The following is a 12,305-nucleotide window of genomic DNA, read 5'->3' on the forward strand; positions in this document are numbered from 1 at the left end:
TCCTGTTGTAATCTGAGGTAACCCTCTTCGCTGTCTACTACATCTCCAATTTTGGTGTCATCTGCAAGCTTACTAACTGTACCTCTTATGCTCACATCCAAATCGTTTATGTAAATGACCAAAAGTAGAGGACTCAGCACCGATCCTGGTGGCATTCCACTGGTCACAGGCCTCCACTCTGAAAAACAACCCTCCACCACCATCCTCTGTCTTCTACCTTTGAGCCAGTTCTGTATCCAAATGGCACGGGTTGGATCGAAGGGTCTGTTTCCATGCTGTATATCTCTATGACTCTAAGTACTTTAAATAAGGGAAAGAGGAAAGCTCATTAAGAACCACAGTGGCAATTTCTGTGTGGAGCCAAAGGGTGAAGGTGAAGCTCTAATTCAATATTTTGTGTAGGCGCTCACAAGTGAGGTAGACAATGTAGGTATATAAATCAGGGAGAAGGACTGTGATAGACTTAAAGAAATTAGCATAGAAAGAGAGATGGTTTTGAGCGGTCTGGCAGGCTTAAAAGTAGATAAATCACCATGGCTGGATGAAATGTATTCCAGGCTGTTGAGTGAGGGACATTGGTGATAGTTTTCGATTCCTCTCTTGTCACAGAAGAGAGGCCAGAGGACTGGAGGACAGCCAATGAGGTACCATTATACAAGGAAGGAGTCAGAGATAAGGCAGGAAACTACAGGCCAGTCAGACTAACCTCAGTGGTGGTGACACAATTGGAAGCAACTCTGAGGGACAGAATTAACCTGCAATTGAAGAGGCAGAGATTAATCAAGAAGAGTCAACATGATTTTGCTCAAGGGAGGTCATGTCTGGTCAATTTAATTGAAATTTCTGAGGAGGTAACCAGGTGTATAGATGAGAGCAATACATTCAACATTCTACTTGGATTTCAGCAAGGCTTTTGATAGGATCCCAAATGGATACTGGTAAAGAAAGTAAGAGCCCATGGGACCCAAGGAAATTAGGCTAATTTAGACTTGAATCATAGGAGGGCTGATCTGTAAGTTCACAGATAACATGATAATTGGTGGGGTGGTAAATAACAAGGAGGATTGCCTTAGATTACAAGAGGATATAGATAGACTGGTCAGAGAAAATGGAATTCAATCCAAATAAGTATGAGGTGAGGCCAACTGCTGGAAAATGAAGTTAGAATAGTTTGTTTTTGACTGGCACAGAGTCAGTGGGCCATAGGCCTTTTTTTTGGTGCTGTAGATCTCTATGACTCTATTACTCAGCGCATTCATAAATCAGAATGCGCTTGTTTTCAATGAGCTGAGAGTTTTGGCCAGAATAAACACTGAATTTGCCATTTGAAATCTTCCAAAGTCATGGCCAGGACATCTCAACTTGCAATTTAACCACCCTTAGTTGATATGTACCTTTCTCAACTGTCAATTGTAACATCATGCCATGAGTGCTGAGCATACATTGTACTTTAATTCATGTCTGAGGAATAGCCAAACAAAGCAATAGCTGTCTTCACATGAACATTCCATTTTTCCCCTCCTTCACATTTCCTTCTCATCATGCCTCTTTGGCTAGTAGCATTGAGTCTTTGTCTCATAAACCACGGTATAGCTGCTGGGGGATGGTATCAAGATTCATTTTCTTTGTAGCAGCCAAGAGTACTGAATAGTTGTACTCTGCAATAGAGTTAATGCTCATATGAAAGCATGGAAATAAATTGGCTTCAGGACCAGGTCAAGACTATAAAAGGAACATAGCAGCTATGTTCTACACATTAACCAAATAATACACGAACAGATAGTCGAAACAGGAATAATGCAACAATATCTGCTCAGTAGCATAAAATGAAATGTTTACCATCAATTCTATCATTATTCAGTGCTGACTGATAGGTCGATCTTCAGAGGCTTTTGAATCATTAAATACTAATGAATCTGAATGAATGGCTGAGATCTACATAGAGATATGATGGAAACATATGCAATGGAAATACACAAACCAAATTCTATTGTCCTCCTGCTTATCAAGCAGTGTAGGAAATGCACTTCAGAAAGGAAATGTTAATATCTTATAGGTAGATTCTATCAGTTTGCTTCTTACTTGGCAAGGTGCTCTTACGCATTATTCTATCAGTAAATACATATCGGAGCTTTACATCATCAAAATGAGCAACTTTGCTAACTAAGATTCAGGAGAACTTTTCTTTTACATATGGTTGCCAGCATTAATTGCTGTTAATAGTCAGCTGCATTGCTTTGGATCTGGAGTCACATGTAGGCCAGGCCAGGTAAGAACAGCAGATTTCATTCCCTAAAAGACACCAGTGAATGAGACTTTTTTTTAAAAAATGGCAATTGACTATGAGGTGAGTTTTTATCAAGTGAATTCAAATTTTACCACCTATCATAGAGGGATTGGAACCCACGTCCCCAGAAAATTAGCCCAATATTCAGAATTGCTAGTTTAGTGACATTGCCACTAAGCCACTATGTCGCCTTGAAGTTGGTCATGGTCCAGAACAGGCATCCCAGTGTTTCCATTACAAAAGAACTTCGATTATCTGGCATTTGATTATCCGAATATCGGATTATCTGGCAAGATCGCAAGATACTGATTCCCGGCTAAACTATGTTATCTGGCATTCAATTATCCAGAATTCGATTAACCCGATTGAAATACTGCCTGCCCCTGTCCTTCGGATAATCGAAGTTCCTCCGTACTTGATAATGCAGCTCGGGAGTATATTAACATTCTATATTAATGCCCAATAAGCCATGTACAAAAACATAAAGTTTTAGGTCAGCCAGTAGTCCAATTGCTTATGAACACAAGCTGGAACACTGGGAAAAGCATTAATAACAACCCAGCAATTCAGCTGTACTTTAGAAAACTTAGTACCAAAATTCCATCTTCCAAATTACTATCTGAACATTTCTCACAAGGCGAGGTCTGTCAGGCTAGGTTTGTATCAGAAGTTCAGATGGGTAAGAAGTAACTTGATTGAATCATAAAAGATTCTGAGGGTTCTTGACCGGGTGGATGCGATAAGAGTGTTTGCAAAATTACTTGGTTGATGAATTCCACTGTGTACATCCAGCTCTGCACCAACTCCCACATGCTCTTCACTTCATCTTGCATGCTAATCTACATTTTTTTTCCATTAACAAGCTGCCTTCATCATCAATTTCAGGGTATTGCCACAAATGAGAAACAGATCTTAAAAAGCAGGAGAGATTCAAATTGCAAGTTAATGTCTGGAGGCAGGGCAGGCCCGGACTAACAATGCTTCCTTGAGTGCAAACATCTTTATAAAGAAAGCTGTCCATTCCAGGATATTCTGATGGCAGTGAGTAGCTTCAGGTATGGTGAATAGTAGATACTTAATGAGGTAAATTTGGTAAGATATGTAAAGAAAATTTGCTAGGCCTCAGAGATAAACCCAACAAAACTGGCACTCAGCCAAACAAAACCATCATGCCATGTTTCACCATCACTCTCATTGTCAAGCTTGCTGTCTATTTTGATGGTCGTATGTATTCCTGGATTACCATTGAAATTCAACCTTGAGTTTCCCTGAAATAAAATCTATATTCAGCTGTTTTCTATAATGCTAATGTTGATGCAAAGAAAAAGCAAATATAAAATCCCACAATATCTTACACACAGCTGGATGAACATTCAGCTATCTCGCCTGTGTCAACTCACCTGACCTTTTCCCAAGTCTGGACTATCTACTTGATATACTACTTGTCTATCAAGTATCTTATATTCATACATAGCATCCTTAACATTGTAAAAACGTCTTAAGACCCCCCACAAATGTCAAGTATTTTGCCGAATCAGAAGTTATATGACGACAGGTTTATTTGAAATTACAAGCTTTCGGAGTGCTGCTCCTTCCTCTGCTGAAGTTAGGTGAAACACGCTTCATCTGATGAAGGAGCAGCACTCCAAAAGCTTGTGATTTTACATAAACCTGTTGGACTATAATATGGCGTCGGGTGACTTCTGTTTTTGTCCACCTCAGTCCAACACTGGCACTGCCACATCAAGTCTTTTGAAGGACAACTGTTTTTCAAGAGACCACTCAAACAGTGGAGGTAAATGTGAAGGGGTGAAAAGGTTTAAAAGTCCTTGACTAAAAAGGATGTGCACTCTGCCACCAAGTAAGGCTGGAAGAGATTGCAGAGTAAGCCAGGAGATTTATGCATTTTTTTGGCAGTGGGTGATGGGTGGATAAATCAACTGAATGAACTGCAGATGAGGACAAACAATGTAGATTAGCATGCAAGAGGAAGTGTAAAGCATGTGGGAGTTGATGCAAAACTGGATGTACACAGTGAAATTGATCAATCAAGTAATTTTACAAACATAGACCTGACACATAGATAGATACCTTCGAAAGTTTAGTGGCATCAGAATCCCTGTAAGAAGTCCGAAGGTCTGTTCATGGCAGATATTTCACACTGTTCTTCATTTATGTGTTACATCACCAGATCCCTTTATTGTATAATCAAGTATATAAAACAAACACTTCATTCAACTTACACAGGGTATGTGATTCCTTTTTGCTTTGTATGTCATGCAGACTTCAAAAAGTTTTTGTTTAAGCTCAACAGATGAAGTGGCATATTTTAAAGATCTCGAAAAACTTGGTCAGTTAACTAATTTTTGGATACAAATAACTTACGTTGAACAGTGCAGATTAAATTCCCGCACCGGTTGAGGTTACCATGAAGGTCCTGCCTTCTCAACCTTGCCTGCAGTGTAGTCACATATAGGTTAAACCATCACTGACTTTATCTATCTAAGGAGTGAGCAACCCTATAGTCCTCTTTAAAATAATAATCACTATTTGTCCAAGTGGTCTTGTGAATACGCAATGTTTTTATGCATCCACAAAAATCTTGTTTCTCAAATACTTTGCTGCAAAATTGTCAAGAAAAATCTGACAAAGTCGAGTGTGTGGTACTGGAAAAGCACAGCAGGTCAGGCAGCATCCAAGCAGCAGGAAAAATTGACGTTTCAGGCTTAAGCCCTTCATCGGGAATATCAAGGGCTTATGCCTGAAATGTCGATTCTCCTGCTCCTCGGATGCTGCCTGACCTGCTGTGCTTTTCCAGCACCACTATCTCGACTCTGATCTCCAACATCTGCAGTCCTCACTTTCTCCGAAGGAACCCTGACACACTGACAATGGAAATTTTAAAAAATTTACAGAAGGTTTGATACAATATAAATTTTGATTCCATATACCTGCAAAGTGGTCAACCTTACCACCGCCCCCCCCCATCCACACGATACTTTCTTTTACATTTGTATGTCATTAAGCGAAGACAGGTAAACCTGTTCAAGTAAATTGCTACAATAACCATGCTGTGAATATGAAGGCATGAACCCCGCATAACAAAGACAATTTCTTGCAGATCACAGAATCCAAAGTCAAATAGCAGTGTACTCCTGGAAATAGAACATAGAACATAGAACAATACAGCACAGAACAGGCCCTTTGGCCTGTTGTGCCAAACATTTGTCCTAGCTTAAGCACCTATCCATGTACCTATCCAATTGCCGCTTAAAGGTCACCAATGATTCTGACTCTGCCACTCCCACAGGCAGCGCATTCCATGCCCCCACCATTCTCTGGGTAAAGAACCCACCCCTGACATCTCCCCTATACCTTCCATCCTTTACCTTAAATTTATGTTCCCTTGTAAAACTCTTGTACCGGGGAAAAAGTCTCTGACTGTCTACTCTATCTATTCCTCTGATCATCTTATAAACCTCTATCAAGTCACCCCTCATCCTTCTCCGTTCCAAAGAGAAAAGGCCGAGCACTCTCAACCTATCCTCATATGACCTATTCTCCATTCCAGGCAACATCCTGGTAAATCTCCTCTGCATCCTCTCCAAAGCTTACACATCTTTCCTAAAATGAGGGAACCAGAACTGCATACAGTACTCCAAATGTGGCCTTACCAAGATCCTATTCAGTTGCAACATCACCTCACGACTCTTGAATTCAATCCCTCTGCTAATGAACACTAATACACCATAGGTCGTCTTACAAGCTCTATCCACCTGAGTGGCAACTTTCAAAGATCTATGAACATAGACCCCAAGATCCCTCTGCTCCTCCACCTCACTAAGAACCCTACCGTTAACCCTGTATTCCGCATTCTTATTTGTCCTTCCAAAATGGACAACCTCACACTTGACAGGGTTGAACTCCATCTGCCACTCCTCAGCCCAGCTCTGCATCATATCTAAGTCCCTTTGCAGCCAACAACAGCCCTCCTCACTATCCACAACTCCAATCTTCGTATCAGACCTACCCTTCACAAATCTGTGCTGGCTGTCCCTAATCAAGCAGTGTTTTTCCAGATACTCATAAATCCTATCCCTTAGTACCCTTTCCATTACTTTGCCTACCACTGAAGTAAGACTAACTGGCCTGTAATTCCCGGGGTTATCGCTATTCCCTTTTTTGAACAGGGGCACAACATTCGCTCCTCTCCAGTCCCCTGGTACCACCCCTGTTGACAGTGAAGACGAAAAGATCATTGCCAACGGTTCTGCAATTTCCTCTCTTGCTTCCCACATAATCCTAGGATATATCCCGTCAGGCCTGGGGGACTTGTCTATCCTCAAGTTGTTCAAAATGCCCAACACATCTTCCTTCCTAACAAGTATCTCCTCTAGCTTACCAGTCCGTTTCATACTCTCCTCTTCAACAATACGATCCCTCTCAGTTGTAAATGCTGAAGAAAAGTACTCATTCAAGACCTCTCCTATCTCTTCCGACTCAATACACAGTCTTCCACTGCTGTCCTTGATCGGACCTACCCTTGTCCTCGTCATTCTCATGTTTCTCACATATGCATAAAAGGGCTTGGGGTTATCCTTGATGCTACCCGCCAAATATTTTTCATGCCGTCTCTTAGCTCTCCTAATCCCTTTCTTCAGCTCCCTCCTGGCTATCCTGTATCCCTCCAACGCTCTGTCTGAATCTTGTTTCCTCAACCTTATGTAAGCCCCCTTCTTCCTCCTTACAAGACATTCAACCTCCCTCGTCAACCAAGGTTCCCTCACACGACCATCTTTTTCCTGCCTGACAGGTACATACATATCAAGGACACGTCGCAACTGTTCCCTGAAAAAGTTCCACATTTCAACGACATCCTTCCCTGACAGCCTGTGCTCCCAATTTATGCTCCTCAGATTCTGTCTTGTAGCATCGTATTTACCCTTCCCCCAATTGTAAAACCTGCCCTGTTGTACGCACCTATCTCTCTCCATAACCAAGGTGAAAGTCACAGAATTGTGGTCACCATCACCCCAAAATGCTTACCCACTAACAAGCCCATCACTTGTTTGAGGTTATCTTGTATGAACTGCACCAAACTGTACCAATTTCCACTGAACATCTTGCACCAGTGCCAATGTTATGATATAGTGCCCATTTTCTATTTCTTTTATCACATTTCACTTGGGGATGGAGGTAAAGGCTTCAGTTTTTCTAACAGCAGCTATGCTGGGTGTCAAGGTTACCACAAGCACTGTGTGGTCTGCAGGTTGCAATATTGCTATCTTTTGGACTTTGTTGACATTATTATTCAGCATGGACAGAACTTTGGAAGCCTCTTCAACAGAGTTGTTGTTGGTTCACATGCTGTTGTGAAACTGTGTTTTAGTTTGAGTTTTTTTGGGTGATTGGAATTCCTATACATTTTAGTTCAGTGCCCGATTGTGGCATACAGTTTACATATGTCACAAAATGCTGGCCACTGTCTTGGTGAGTGAAACATGTCTCATTCAAGAACTAGATTTTCCACTGAACTTGTTGATGACTGAAACTTTTCTTCTGGAGTCAAGCACTTGTAGATGCTGCTGGCAAGGTACATCTGCTTCAGACTTGTACCCTTCTTCTTGAAGAGTCTCAATATATGTAATCATTACAAATATCCCAATCAACAGATAAAACAGCAGGGCATAAGAGGCCACTTTTAAATTCACAACATTAAGTAATTTTCATGGAATAAAACAAACAATCAAATGTTAACAAATAGGGGCTCAAAATGCAACATTGTCAGCACACATTGTTGTAAAATAAAAACAAATTTTGTTCCAGCCATGCTACTTTCCTAACATTAAAAGCAACTCTATGCTTTACTTATTGAAAGCTTTGACCAAACAGAAAAGCACAACAATTACGCTGGTGTTTGCTATAACCAATTTCGGGACTGGAACACTATATCAATTACGGAGCCAGTTTCAGGCCAGGAATTGGATGTCAAATAATATCAATACATATTCCTAAAAGTTGTAAAACTGTTTTCTATACCTCAATTAAATAAATGCTTTTAAAGTGCAAGTTTTAAAAACTGAGCCATGAAAAGTAGAACGTTTGACCAAAATGTATTGGTTATACTCTTACCTTCACTTTTGTTATTTAAACTTGGTCATTTCAACCATCTCAAGTCACAGCCAGTGAATTCAACATCAGGAAAAGTAATCTGCCAATGGTGGCAGGAGTGACAACTTGCTGAAGTGTTGTCTCCAGCCTAGAGGAAGTGGTGACAAGGGTGGGTGTTTATAGTGGAGCCAAAGAGGAAAGCTTTGGTTTTCCCAATATTTAGCCTCAGGAAATTGCACCTTCCCAACCCTAGGTATTAAACAGGAAATAATTAAGAAAGTGACAGTGGACAAAATGAGAAATATGGCAAAGAGTGAGTGGCACATACATAAACTCTGAATAAGCAATGCGGAAACCCTGCACTGTATATAAAACCCAACATAGTTCCAAAAACAAACCCTTCTTTGTCCATAGAGAGTTGAAGGAACAGTCTTCATTCCTCCAGCATTAAATGCAGGACAGTAACATAGTGGTAATGTTACTGGGGAGACAATCCTGAGGTGCACAGTCAGACTCCAGGGATTCAAGCTCAACTCCCATCATGGCAGCTGAGGAAACTTTAAGTTAAATGAGAAGTTATGCAAAAAGAACCATCAGTATTGATTATGGAATTACTAGACTCCACACCTCCCCCTACCTCTCCCCCCTACCCGAAAAAAATCCAATTAGTTCATTTACATCCTTTACAAAATAAAATTTTACCTGGTCTGCCTTCAGTGGGGGCTCAACCCACAGAAACATAGTTTAAGTGCCCTATGAAATGACATAGCAAGCAATTCCAATGTACTAAACTGTTAAAGATGTAAAATAAAGGGACTGACCCAGGTGCCAGAAATGTCAAAGACAGACTCTGTTCAGACTACACTACAAAGACCTTCTCATTGGCATGTGTTCCCAAAATTGAGACAGCAGGGCTACAGGCTTATTAGGCAACAGCTGAGAGTCATACTTATCCTTAATCGTACCTTAAAACCAGTACTCAATACACATACATCACCATGGTTGTGTACATTCTGTCCTAACTAAGACAGAACTACCAGAGGTGGAATGCTGTAGTTTACAGAGAGAAAGGGTGGCTTTATATGCAGAAATAACATGTGATTGATGGAGCTAAGTGATCCCACATCAGATCAGATCTAAACTCTTCAGGTCTGCCATGTTCAGTTGTGAATGGTGGTGGATAATTAAAAACAAACTAGAGGCAAAGACTTCACAAATAGCTAAGCCCTTAATGATGGCAGTAGCCAGTTTATCAGTGCGATGATAAGGCTAATGCATTTGTAACTATATTCATTCAGAAGCACTAAGTGGATAATTCACCTTGGTCTCCTCAAGATGCCCAGCATCACAGATTCATACCATGTGAAAGAAGTGGATGAAGACATCAGACCGAGCAAAGACTTTGGGCCCTGACTGCATCTCGGCTGTAATATTGAACTCTCGTGCTTGAGAACTAGCAGCACCATTAGCCAAACAATTCCAGTTATAAAACAGGTATCTATCCAACAATGCAGAAATTTTCTCAGGTCTGTTCAGTCCACAAAGGGCAGGACAACACTGATCCAGCCGAGTATCATCTCATTAGCTTACTTTCAATCAGGTGTAAAGCAAAATAGATACCATTAACTGTGCTATCAAGTGACATCTATTCAACAACAGCCACTCACCAATGCACAGTTTGGGTTGTATCAACAGCACTCAGCTTCAGAAGTCATTACAGCCTCACCCATGGGGTAAGATGGCATCAATAAGTCCGAGCAAAATTGAAGTCAATGGCATCACAAAGTAATCTCTTCAATTGTTTGAAGTCATAGCTTGCACAAAAGATTTTGGAAGCCAATCATCTCCAGAGTACTGTTGCAGAAGTACCTCAGATTAATGACCTAAACTCAACTATCTATAGCTACATCATCAACCAAAATCACAGTTAGTGCAAAGTAATTTAGAGATTAAATATGGATTTCTAAATAATCCAAAGAGTTTCAATGCCTTATTTGTAACCCCATCTCTTGTAAACAATTCAGTTAGGGATGGGCAATAAATATTGGCCCAACCAGCAATGTCCACATCCCACAAGTACTGAGATAAGGAACAATAGCTCTCAAATAGTTTAAACAAATAGTGCAGCAACACACCATTGCACAAATGCAAAGATATGCATCACAGAAGCGATTATCACCAAGACTGCTTGTTCAGGCACATAAAACCATGCACATGTAGATGTCTCTAGGCTGCAATCTTAAACATCAGTTTGTGTTGGGAACTTGGACTCAGCTTTTGAATAAAAGCCTTTTATTTTTATCAATGGATTATCTGAAAAATGTCACATTGTTGAACAAAGATATTTTGTCGAAGCATTTCGCCTTGCACTATCAGGACAATTTGCAAGAAAACCAATTAAATAGGAAAACCACCATGTTTACTGTACGAGAAGACAGCATTGATAAGTTAGTAAGTGGACTGCTTGTTATATTCTCCTTGGTAATGCCTGTACCAACGCTGACAATTGACTTAACTACCAAGATGTTTTCAAGAAATTAAATCAGATAAGTCGACTCTCATTATTTAAAGCATTGCATTGAGAAATGAATTAGCAAACACCTGTTTACTTTTTTGAGTTGAAAAAGGCACAGTGTGTTTGTACTATTTCTGTGGGCAAAACAAAGAATGTGTATTAATTTAGGTATCTTGCAGTTCACACAAAAATACCTCACGACAAGCCAAAGTGACAATCTAAATTGGTGCTGAGTATAATTCTTCGCGTGTACAGAGGAACCTCGATTATCCGAATACCAATTATCTGAAAATTGGATTATCCAAAGAAGATCTCGAGGCCCCAATCGAAACATTACATCAAAGACCTGTTTCCAACAGTCATCGTGTCTTTTGTTTACACTGATTAAACAGGCACCGTCTTCAAATGACTGACCTCAGCCTCGCTCGCTCTCCCCACATGCTTTCCCTGGAGTTCTACAGAGGGGTGTACCCTAAACCCCCCTTCCCCAGATAATCTCTCCAACATTGTCCTGTACAGGGCAAATGTGGAACCTGTCAAAAAGTTGCAGTAAAAAGTTGTGTGTGTGCCCGTTGCTGGGGGCGGGGGTTGGATGGGATTCTGGGGGGCAGTGTTGGGGGCGGCTAGTCTCCTGAACGGGGAGCAGACTTTAAACAGAGCTCCAGAGGAACGGTATTTAATCGATTAACTGAATAATCGATTATCCGAAAAAATAGTTCCCGCCAATCTCATTCAGATAATCTAGGTTCCCCTGTACAGAATTATCCAGCAACTGTTGTCCAATTTAGGATTGCCAGCATATTTCTTTTGCTCTCAAACACACATCTCTGGATATACCAAGATTCCATCCTTGATTACACACCTTAATCTTAATTAGATGCATCATTCTAACATCACATATAGGTATTAAGTAATTTTCAAAATTTATTATGATGACAGCCAGCTCTGCATATTTTCCATCTCCACAGCCCTCAATCCACATCCTGTGGCAACACTTATATTGCTGAATTGTTTGCCTGACATTAAATCACCCAGAGTCATAAAGTCCGCCTATAAACATTATGATGATCAAATTGACCTCTGTTAGCTCTAATCTGTAACTCTGTAGCTTTGCCCGATTCTGGTTGTCCTACACTCTGCTCACCGAGATTGAGTCACATGCTGTAAAACCTCAGCGTGCTTCCTCTCCCATCTAACACGCTCCCTTGCTGTTCATCTCTCATGATTCAAGCTTCCTGTATATCCTCTGCTTTCCACACTCTGAGCAGGACATTCAGCTAACTTGATCCTTCAAATACTTCTTTGAAGATTATTTTGTTTCTTCTTTCTTGAATTAAGGGTCATCTTAAACATCTCAACCGCCAAAGCTCATTACCCTGATTTTGCTTTGAT

The 12,305-nt window shown here is 40.6% G+C and overlaps 1 protein-coding gene across 2 annotated transcripts in view; it reads right to left on the reverse strand.

The window, feature by feature from the left end:
- Positions 1 to 12,305, reverse strand: part of tfg (trafficking from ER to golgi regulator) — a 119,386-nt gene that overhangs the window by 26,027 nt on the left and 81,054 nt on the right. The gene's annotated exons all lie outside the window — the stretch shown is intronic.

This window comes from Chiloscyllium plagiosum, chromosome 12 (assembly GCF_004010195.1).
Source record: "Chiloscyllium plagiosum isolate BGI_BamShark_2017 chromosome 12, ASM401019v2, whole genome shotgun sequence".
NCBI classification, from domain to species: domain Eukaryota; kingdom Metazoa; phylum Chordata; class Chondrichthyes; order Orectolobiformes; family Hemiscylliidae; genus Chiloscyllium; species Chiloscyllium plagiosum.